The sequence below is a fragment of the Acanthochromis polyacanthus genome, chromosome 9, assembly GCF_021347895.1.
Source record: "Acanthochromis polyacanthus isolate Apoly-LR-REF ecotype Palm Island chromosome 9, KAUST_Apoly_ChrSc, whole genome shotgun sequence".
NCBI lineage: Eukaryota > Metazoa > Chordata > Actinopteri > Pomacentridae > Acanthochromis > Acanthochromis polyacanthus.
The window spans coordinates 5,460,588-5,471,771 of record NC_067121.1 but is presented as its reverse complement, the minus strand read 5'-3'; positions in this window follow the sequence as shown (position 1 = coordinate 5,471,771).

The window sequence follows — 11,184 nt, the reverse complement described above, 5'->3', positions numbered from 1 at the left end:
ATCTGACTGGTAAGGCCCGTGCAGCCTATGTTGCTATGGCTTTGGAAGATTCATGTGACTATAAAAGTGTGAAAGAAGCCATTTTGACAAAATATGAAATTAATGAAGATGTATATCGCCAGCGGTTTCGTGAGCCAGACTTCCAGCCCGGGGAGACTCCACGGGAGTTTTACAACCGCCTCAAAGACTTATACCAAAAATGGATGCAGCCAGAGAAGAAGACGAAGAAGCAAGTGGGTGAAATCCTCATCTTGGAGCAGTTCTACCATTCGCTGTCACCAGAGCTGAGAGTTTGGGTTAAGGAGCGTAACCCAACCTCGGGGCGTGAAGCTGCGGAGTTTGTGGAGAACTTCCTGTCAGCCAGACGAGGACCGAAGACATTCCGGTTCGACCCATACTCCAAAGGCAGTACATTACAGGGTAGGTCTGTGGGTTTTGGCAAGGGGGTTGGTCCGGATCAGGCAGGTGGGGCGAGTAGGCCTAGAGAGGAAAATGTTGACTTGGGTAAAGTTAAGCCCTCTGGTAAGGGTCTCGTATGTTTCTTCTGTGGTCAGGAAGGACACAAAAAACCTGATTGCCCTGCCAGGAAAGCTAAATCTGCCTATTTTTGTACTGTGCCTCGACCGGGAAGGGAGGAGGTTCGGGGAAATGGCAAACAGCAGTTAACAGAGGTTAAAGTTAATGGGGAGCCAGCATTGGCTTTACTTGACACTGGGAGTGTGCAAACGCTAGTTAATCCCGCCATTTTGAAAAGTCAGGGCCATTTTGTTGGACCAGGCTTGGATATTTCCTGTGTCCACGGGGATCATCGCACTTACCCCACTGCTGTAGTGTATGTTGAAGTGGCAGGTCAGACATATTTGCTAACAGTTGGGGTGGTGAAAAATCTCGCTCATCAGGTGATTTTAGGCCAGGATATTCCTGTATTGTCCGAGCTAGTCCAGTCTGTTAAACCTGTCTGTGTGGTGACCAGATCCCAAAGCAAAGGGCAGTCAAAGGCTGGTTTAGACATACAAAGGGGAGATGTTAATCCCCAGGAAATCCAAAGTTCTCCCCCTGTTGATCCAAATCCATTGAGTTGCCTACCATTTTTTGGATCTAATGTCCCTCAGATGGGCTCCTTTAAACCTCGAAAAAGTAGACGCCAGAAAAGACGGGAAAAAATGGAAGGTACTGCAAAAATCCTAATGAAATGTATTCCAAATCCAGGGGACTCTGATATTGACATGCCTCTAAATTTTCTACAGCTCCAGAGTCAGGATGAGTCATTGCAGGAGGCCTTCGGCCAGGCAAAGCAGGAGGCTGGTGAGGCGGCCCCTAGGGAGGGTTACGTCCTGAGGGAGGGGTTGCTGTACCACCAGTCTGGGAAATCACAAGCAGAGAGGCTAGTGGTCCCCACCCAGTTACGTGAGCAGGTGCTAAAGCTGGGTCATAGCATTCCATGGGCGGGTCATCTGGGCTCCAAAAAGACTTTTGACCGGATTGCCAGTAAATTTTTTTGGCCTGGTCTCCAGTCCGCGGTAAAGAACTTTTGTCAGTCATGTCCTGTTTGTCAGCTCTTTGCTAATAAGAATGTCCCTAAATATCCACTTCAGCCACTTCCCATTATTGATGTTCCTTTCAGTAGGATAGCCATGGATATAGTGGGACCTCTAGAAAGGTCACAGTCAGGGAACCGGTTTATTCTCACTATTTGTGACTATGCTACTCGCTACCCTGAGGCATTCCCCTTAAGGGATATTACAGCTAAGCAGATAGCCTACGCTCTTCTTCAGCTCTTCTCTAGAGTAGGATTTCCTTTTGAGATCTTAACAGATCAGGGTACAAACTTTCTGTCCAACACTCTAAAGCAAGTGTACAGGCTGTTGGGTATTAAGAGTATCCGGACCACGCCTTACCACCCACAGACTGATGGACTTTGTGAGCGGTATAACAGGACCCTAAAAAGCATGTTGAAGAAGGTTGTTTCCATCAGTGGCAAAGACTGGGATAAATGGTTACCTTATCTTCTTTTCGCTTACCGTGAAGTTCCACAGGCGTCCACAGGGTTCTCGCCGTTCGAACTCCTCTATGGTCGTCAGGTCCGGGGGCCTCTGGATGTCCTGCAGGAGTCCTGGATTGGGAAACCAGAGGGGACAGCAACCAACATCCTCACCTATGTCCTTAAAATGCGTGACAAGATGGAACAGTCGACACAGCTGGTGAGGAGAGAGATGGCGAAAGTACAGCAGAACCAGAAAACCTGGTACGATCGCGCTGCAAGACAGAGGTCCTTCAAACCAGGTCAGCAAGTTCTGTTATTGTTACCTACCTCTGAAAATAAGCTCCTGGCAAAATGGAAGGGTCCATATACAGTGCTGAGAAAGCAGAGTGACACTGTCTACGAAATAGACATGCCTGAGCGGAGGAACAAAAAACAGACTTTTCACATTAATTTATTGAAAGAGTGGAAGACTCGAGATCCCCCCCCTAGCCCACAGTTTTATGTTCGGGCTGTGCCGGAGGAAGATGAGGAGGGTGAGTTTACTCCAGTAAAGCCTTCAGCCACACAAATTGACTTGTCCCATCTCCCTCCTATACAGCAGCAGGAGCTTGAAGCCATCATCTCCCCTGACCTCTTTAAGGAGAAGCCAGGCACCACAGATCTGGTGTACCATGACATTCAGCTGACAGACAGCACCCCCATCAGGCAGAGGATGTACCGCATCCCGGAGAGGATGGTGCCAGTTCTATTAGAGGAGATTGAGACCATGCTTGAACTGGGAGTGATAGAGCCATCCACCAGTGAGTGGAGCAATCCTGTTGTACTGGTCATCAAGAAGGACGGGAGCATTCGCTTTTGCATCGACTTCAGGAGGGTAAATGCACAGTCAAAATTTGATGCCTTTCCTTTGCCCAGGTTAGATGATCTGATAGAGCGGGTTGGCCAGTCCCAGTTCATCAGTACCCTGGACTTGTGTAAGGGGTACTGGCAAGTGCCTCTCGCGGATGCTGCCAAGCCCCTCACCGCCTTCAGGACCCCCCATGGACTGTGGCAGTTCACAAAGATGCCTTTTGGCCTCCATGGGGCTCCTGCGACGTTTCAAAGACTGATGAACCAGGTGTTGGCAGGTATGGAGTCATTTTCTGGAGCATACCTTGATGATGTTATCATTTTCAGCAACTCATGGCAGGAACACCTGGGGCATCTAAAAGCCGTTCTTGGCCGAATCAAGCAAGCTGGCCAGACGATAAACCCAAAGAAATGTTCTTTGGCCAGGCGGGAGCTGCAGTACCTGGGGCATGTCCTGGGCAATGGGGTGATCCGGCCAGTCAAGGACAAGGTGGAGGCGGTGCAAGCAGCTGAGAGACCAACCACCAGGAAGCAGGTCCGTTCCTTCCTGGGCTTGGTGGGCTGGTATCGTCGGTTCATCCGGAACTTCTCAGCCCGGGCAGCCCCTCTTTCTGACCTCACTAGTGCCAGCAAGACCAAGTGGACCTGGGAAGAGGAGCAGGAGAAGGCGTTCCAGGATCTCAAGGAGGCCCTGTGTCGCAAGCCGGTTCTCCAGAGTCCAAACTTCAGTCTACCGTTCACTGTCCAGACTGACGCATCTCACAGAGGAATTGGAGGAGTGCTTCTGCAAGGCGAGGGCGAGGACAAGCAACCGGTGGCTTTTGTGAGCAGGAAGCTATTCCCACGAGAGACCCGCTACTCCACAGTGGAGCTGGAGTGTTTGGCCATCAAGTGGGTGATCGACTCCTTCAAGTACTATCTCCTGGGAAGGGAGTTCACCTTGGAAACGGACCACAGGGCGCTCCAGTGGCTGGAGTCGATGAAAGACACAAACAGTCGCATCACTAGATGGTTCCTGTCACTCCAACCATACAGGTTCAACATCTGCTACATTCCAGGGAGACAGAACTCTGTAGCGGATTTTCTGTCCCGGAGAGAAGAGGGCCAGCCTTCCGAAGGGGGAGGAAATGTGAGGGATTGTCCATCTTCCCTCATTGATCAGGTGTGATTGGCTGGGTTACTCCATGGAGGCGTGCCCATGTGAGTGCAGTCCAGGTGCTGTTCATCTCCCCTGATTGGACTGAGCCAAGTGGCCTCATGGGAGGGGAGGTTGGGCTGGGGAAAATGTATTGTAGTGGGTAATTAATGTAACTTAAAGGGGTAGTTTTTAGTGTACATATGAGTTTGGAAACTGTAATGTGTTTTGTTAATAATAAATAGGCATATTTTGTATATAAATTGTAATATATTGTAAGTAATTCTGCTGCACTGCTCCTAGAATTCTACCTGTCAATGGGGCATAGTGGTTTAAGCTCACCTATATATTGGGTGTGAGGGGATTTTGAGGTGGGCCTGTTCTGTGTGCTGGGGAAATGCTGTCGGACTGCTTCGTGATGTGCTGGTGAATAAATATGAAGATCTGCATCCTCTGCAAGTTTCACCTTATTCTTTTCCACCATCTCAGCTGCAATAGCCATCCCGGGCAAGTAAGAGCCTCTTTTACCACCTGAATCTTACACAAAGTCTTTGCTGAGTTTTCTTCCTCAGAGCATTTTGCAGGGCTATAATGCAAAAGTCACACTACTCTTATCCTTGACAGAGCATAAATGTACATATATACAGTCCACCACAAAGCCTAATAAGTGAAGAACCAAAACATCTGGATGGTGGGATGTTCTCATGCACAGCATTCAAGTTTGAGTCTAGAATAGCAAAACACTGCAATAAAGAGAAGCTTATTCACCTAAAAAAAAACAGCATTTAAACTCAGAAACAGTAATGACATGCCGTAATGTATCAGTTATTGGTGCTTGATTTATTGTTAAATCTCTCCAAATTCACTAGGTGATGGACACACACTGATTCACAATTCTGTCCAAAAAATGTCTTTAAATTCATACTTTGTGAAAGCTGCACTATAAATAATAATAATAAAGAGTATATGTCAGAAATTCAAAAAGTGTAAAACCAGTAAAAAAATAACAGCAAATATTTGTAAAATGTTTTTTTCTGGATGATTTAAGTACAGTAAAGCCCTGTAACTTCATGGTCAGAACGAGGAATAAATGAATATTTTAAAAGTAGAGATTTTAGGTGTGAACATGATGTACTTTTTTTTTTGTTTTGTTTTACAGCTCTGTGATTTTTGCTAGAGATATCTGTAATTTTACAAACAGGAAAAATATGTGAATTTTTTTTTTTTTTACTACTTAAAAAAATATGATATACAGAAATTGTCCTTAAAATAAAAGCACATATTGGAAAATTACAGATTTTTTTCACCTCATTTTATTATGTATGAAGTGTAATTTACAGTCAAACTTTAAAAAATAAATTATTGTTTATGCAGATGTTTTGTATGGACATCATGTACAGGTTTGGCCTGTTTTTTCACAGTCATCATGTAAATTAATATTCATTTCTGTAAAACAATGTTATTGTACCTGATTAAAATAATTCAAGCAATTAACCAAAAAAGAATTTGTGATTTTACTGTCAAACATTGTAAAAGAAAAAAAAACATTTGTGAAAATACAGATTTGAAACAGTTCTGAGCTGATTTTTTTTTCATGTAAATTATTACTTTTAGTGTTTTTACTTGATATTTATTGTAATTAAACAAAAAAGAAAAACATGTATTATTCAAATTTACAGTTATCTTTTTTTTTTTTAACAGTGTAGCCAAGTGGAAGTTCATCTCATGAACATCTAATGAGGTCTGCACTCAGAGATCATCTGGACTCAACATCAATAATGAACCTGCTGTCTGCGGTTCACAGATGTTATTTTACCTGATGTATTCGTTCCAAAGTCTGCAGTATTCACAGATATACACTTTCCCTTCAAAACAACAAGACACAGACTGCAGCATTAATCAGACACCTGCTGCTGATAAACGCTCCTCCCGTTCTGGCCTCTTTTCTCTGGAAATGTGATTAGAGAGCGGAGCCGGAGGCTGAGGATGGAGAAACACGTCTGTTTACATGTCGACGTTCCAGTGGTCACAGCGTGCTTTTCTGTACAGATACATGACACTAGATACACTATATCCAATCTATAAAAGGGATTAGATTAGGCTTTCTGTGTATGCACAGCAGGAACCATAACAATGCTGTTAGAGCATGGAAGGATGAAGAACCGGCACGGCACGGCGTGTGGGTGAGCTGATTTCTCTGTTTGGTTTGTTTGTCTGTTTGACAGGCTCAGGATGTCATTTGATCCTCAGAGCCTATAATGTGTGCTGCAATAGTTATCAAAATTACTGAAGTTTCATGTATTATGATATTTTACACATGATTTCCAGGAAGTGATCACTGCAATGATTAAAGGGCTGAAATACATTTAAGCTTTTAATGACATTTTTGAGTTGCAACTGCTTCTACAGGTGGTAAAAATCTGAAGTTAGTTGTTATTTAGTAACCTTTCTAGTGTAATATTTTTTGGGTGTAATATACTAAAAGTGAAAGATGACATAGTTATGGCAAATGCTATTAGACTGAAGACCAGAGTTAAAACATGCATAAAATACATGATACTGATGATGATGACTTTAGTAAATGATATATGGAGTACTCAAAACATAATGGTGTAAACTTAAAGCAACAGAACTTTTTATAAGAAGTGTATCAGAAATATAACAATACATGGGTCATTATATAATTGAGGGGATTTTAAAGTCCATGTGATATACCTTGCTTACATTTTTATTAAAAGTTAAAAAAAAAGTTTTTTATGTTTGTTATGATCATGTCTTTACAAATTCCAAAATTATTTATGATGGAAACAATCACTTAATAAAAAAAGACTGGATATCACTGAAATGTCAACAAAATAATCGTCTGACTTTAATAACCACCTTCTAATGAGCTAAACAATAATAAAAGGAGCTTATTCAAAGATAGTTTTGATTGTGTTCTTTATATTAAGTTGAGATAATTATGACAGATATGACATTTGTATGGAAAGTAACAAATCATTTTCAGCTAAGTTCCTCAATACAAAAACACCTCTCAAAGAAGTGTGTTATCCAAATCACATGACCTGCTCCACATGGTGTCATTTCCTCCAAGGCTCCAAGACTTAAGCTAAGTAGTAATTTTGTATTTATTTTTGGAATTAATGGACAAATTAAGTGATTAGCTGGTGCTTTCATGCTGCTCCACAATTTGCAATATCAGTATCGGTTTCTTTTCTGTTTCTGAATTAACGTCTCATCATTAAGATCCTGTGGTGTGTGCTGTTAATGATCATTCTCTGCTCGACAAAAACACACTGTGGGCTGAGATATTACCAAATCTGAGACAACAGGCTCGCTCTAGTTTACACCTGTACTCACTATCATTTAAATTTTTATTACATTTTTTAATATAAACTATGCATGCATGACCACTTGAGGGAGGGGTTGCTTAAAACGGACTTCTTGAAGCTTTTTAGCCTTTTTTTTTTTTTTTAAAGCTCATTCTTTTTGGTTTTATTGCACATTATTTGTTCCAGTAATGTCATCAACCTTGTTTTTAGCAACAGGAAGCTTTAAAGTTAGAGGTAGATAATCCATTTGAGGTTAGAAACTTGCTTTTTGAACTCAGTGAAGCATTTACTGCCTGATACTTCCTTCAGGGGTTTTCAGTGGAGATCAAAACAGAGGTAAAAGGCGAGTAAATATTGCTCTTTTAAACAGAAGGTCATCAGAAAAAAAACTTCTCATGAATACTAATCTGAGCCTGCTGGGTGTGTAAATGACCAAGTGTTTGGTAATTTACCAGTTAGCAAATTGTACCTGTATGTGTGATAATAAGGGGGTTAGTTCAGTTTAATTGAGTCTCTCATTGTAAACAATAGATCTGAATGTGGTGTGATTAAATCCATCAGGGGCAGCCTTGGCCTTGTATGTGTCCAATAAACCCACTTTGTGTCTCAAAAAGTGGAAACTAACAGCGATATTTTAGATTTCTCCTCTACAAAATATTCTTTATTGTAGAGTCTGGGAGGTGTTCACAAAATAAACCTTTTGAAGGGATAAAGTTTAACTTTCCAAAAGAACCATCTCTGTCCAAGATAGTTGATTATAAAAGAACTGCCCTCCAGACTGCAGCTCATTAACTCAAACCCCTTCCAATCCCTTTTACCCCTCTCCTCCTCCGCTTCCATTAAAACACTGAATTTTGCTCTTCCTGGCTAATTACCTGTCCACCATTTCTTGCTTCATTCTGCTCTTATCTTCTTGTATTCTCTCCTCTATCTCGCTCTTTTTCCACCATCCTTTCCTCCTAAATCACTTCCTATTCTTTTCCTTGTCCTTCGTTAGCCTCTGCTACAGTATCTCCTTTCTCATTTCTGATCTTTCTCACTCTCCCTCCCATCCTCATCCCCTTTTACACCCCTTTTTTCTTTCTGGTCTCATTTTCTGCAGACCTACAACTAACCACAGCACCATCTAGCTACCAAAACACCTGAGCTTAGACAGTATCACACAAAAAGTTCCTGCTTGTGGCCACAATATTCTTCTGGTGTGTCATGCAGCTATTGTGATGACAAATTCATTGCAGTCACTGGGTGTCTACTGTAAAGTGAGAGCAAAATCTTGCATTTTGAGCTCCTTTAATTAAAATTGAACATGTTTAATTTCTATCCTATCAAGAATGTGAATGGTGATAAATAGCTGTAGGTTTCTATATTTACAGGTTGTGAACAAATATGTACCTGCATTCTGTTACACAAAATGAGTAAATCACAAAATGACTGAATCACAGAGTTCTGACTGGATTAGACTGACCAATTTTGCAAAACAGCGGCTTCAAATGTCAGTAAGATTTACAGTGGATTGCGAGGTTTTAAAAATCCTCCAATGACGTAAAGGGGTGCCACTCCTTTGTGGCTTCCTCGTCAGATATTGTTCAAAGATGTAAACGTGTTGAAGGTGAAATTTAAATGAAACATGGACATTCTGACCTAAATCTAAAATACATTTAACATGCTAATTTAACATGCTAATGCAGCCAAATATACCTCCCATAAACTTTGTAATTAAATGTAGGTTCTAATTAAAACCCAACTTGCAGTTTAGAAGTGACAGATTTCAATGCATCCCGTCCTGTGCGTGGACAGGATTTCACCCCAATAATCACAGCCAGCAGCAGAATTTTATTTTAGCTATTAGATCTGAGTTACAGGCAGCTGGAAGCTACAATCCTCTCGTTTGCCGCAGCCTCACCTTTTGTTTGAGGCCGATAAGATGCGTATTTTTTATGTATTTCTACATAAAATGTGAAAAACAACATCCCCGGTCCGGCAGCAACCCTCCAAACCTTCACCTCTTTACGCCTCCCACACCGGTCTTCACTTCCACCTCTGCACCATCTCTGCTCTCTTTTTCGAACACGCCATCAGCAACGAGCTCCTCTGTGGTTAACTAGCACCATCAGGTTTTGTTACCTTTCATTGTTTGCTAATTGGATTTAGGTGTTGTTAATTGTGTTCAGAGTTCTATCCGCTCACAGCTGCGCTGGCTGAGGCTACGAGCTGTGATTACTCTCATGTCACTAATTGTGCTGACGAGCATAGCGAGGCACAGGCGAGCTTTGGTAATGATGGTAAACACATTTGTCAATTTGTACGTTGGGGTAAAGCGTATGCTAATTAAAGAGGATAAGGTGTGTGTGTTTGGCAAATGTATCGGCATAATTAGTAATAAAAGAAAAACACTTAAAAGAGTCATAGTTTGCTTTTTATGATCTCATCAGCTGTAGAGCCACTTGTGCTTTATGATAATATCAACTCGTGTAATGATGATATTTATCGCTGCATAGTCTTGAGCAACTTGTCCAGCTGCAGCTGTAGTGCTTCTTAAAAATTGCACCAGAAGCTTACATGGTTGAGCAGAGACGGCTGGTATAAATGGGCTAACAGGGCTAAGCCCTCCCAGGCCAACACAAAAAAGATGAGAAAATTATTTTTTTAAATAACTTACAACAGATTGTTTTAAGTTTACGTGAAACCAAAGGTAGCAACAGCACCAATCAGTCAAAAGAAAAACATAGAATATCTCTAAATGGGCTTATTTTTACAGCCCCAGCAGATACAGTCCGCTTTCATTCATTTTGTTCTTGTAAGTGATTGACAGGTGTCATGTCCCGCCCCCGTGATTTATTGATCATTTGGGCTAACTACAGTCAGCCCACAGGCCTCTGACTTTTGACCAATAGCAGCGAGTTAACACAGCGGTGCTGCTATTTGTGCCAGAGTTGGGAAGGAGGGAGAAAAAGTTAAGCTGTGACGGGTGTTAGCATGAACGAGGTGGATTATTTGCTTTCTTGTCCATTTTCCTCAATGTCTTTGGAGGAAAAGCTGGAAGTTAAGAGACTGGGATCACATCGGCCAAACGATGTTCAAATAACTCAACGGGTCAAACGACAAAATCGTAAGTTTTGCATTTCTTGGTTTGACAGAAAGGACTGGCTAACGGCAAGTGTAGCTAAGAATTCACTTTTCTGTTTCCCATGCTTACTTTTTTAGGAAACACCACATGGACTCAACAAGGAATTGTGGATTTGAACCATTTGTCGGACAAAATTAGAAAACATGAATGCAGCACAAGTCACATCGGAAACAGCGTCAAGCTGTCCATGTTAGGAAAAGTTAACATCACCTGTCAGCTGGATGAGGGCCACCGCATCGCTGTACAGAGACACAACGAGCTGGTGAAAAAAAATAGACATTCACTATCAAGGATTGTGGACTGTATTAACTTTTGTGGCGCACACGAGCTAGCTTTACGGGGGTCTGACGAATCCCCCACTTTAACCCAACGTTGCGTATTTCTGGACGTGGTTGACCAATTTTCTTTTTTTAGACAGCCAGTTAGCAGATCACCTATCAAACACACAAGTCGCAAAGTACACGTCTAAGACTAGCCAAAACGAGTTGTTTGATTGTATGTTAGCTGTTTATGAACAAAAAGTGACTGATGAAATATCACAGACGGCATTTGTGGCTGTGCAAGCTGATGAGACAACCGATGTGGCGTGTGTGTGTGAGAGTGTGTATGAGTGTGTGTGTGTGTGTGTGTGTGTGTGTGAGAGAGAGAGAGCGCAAAAGTGTAGTGTACCTGTAATTGATGTAACTGTGTGTATCATAGGTGATGTTAACTATTTAATCAGTATTATGCATTTGTTAGCCCACCCAACAAATTTTAC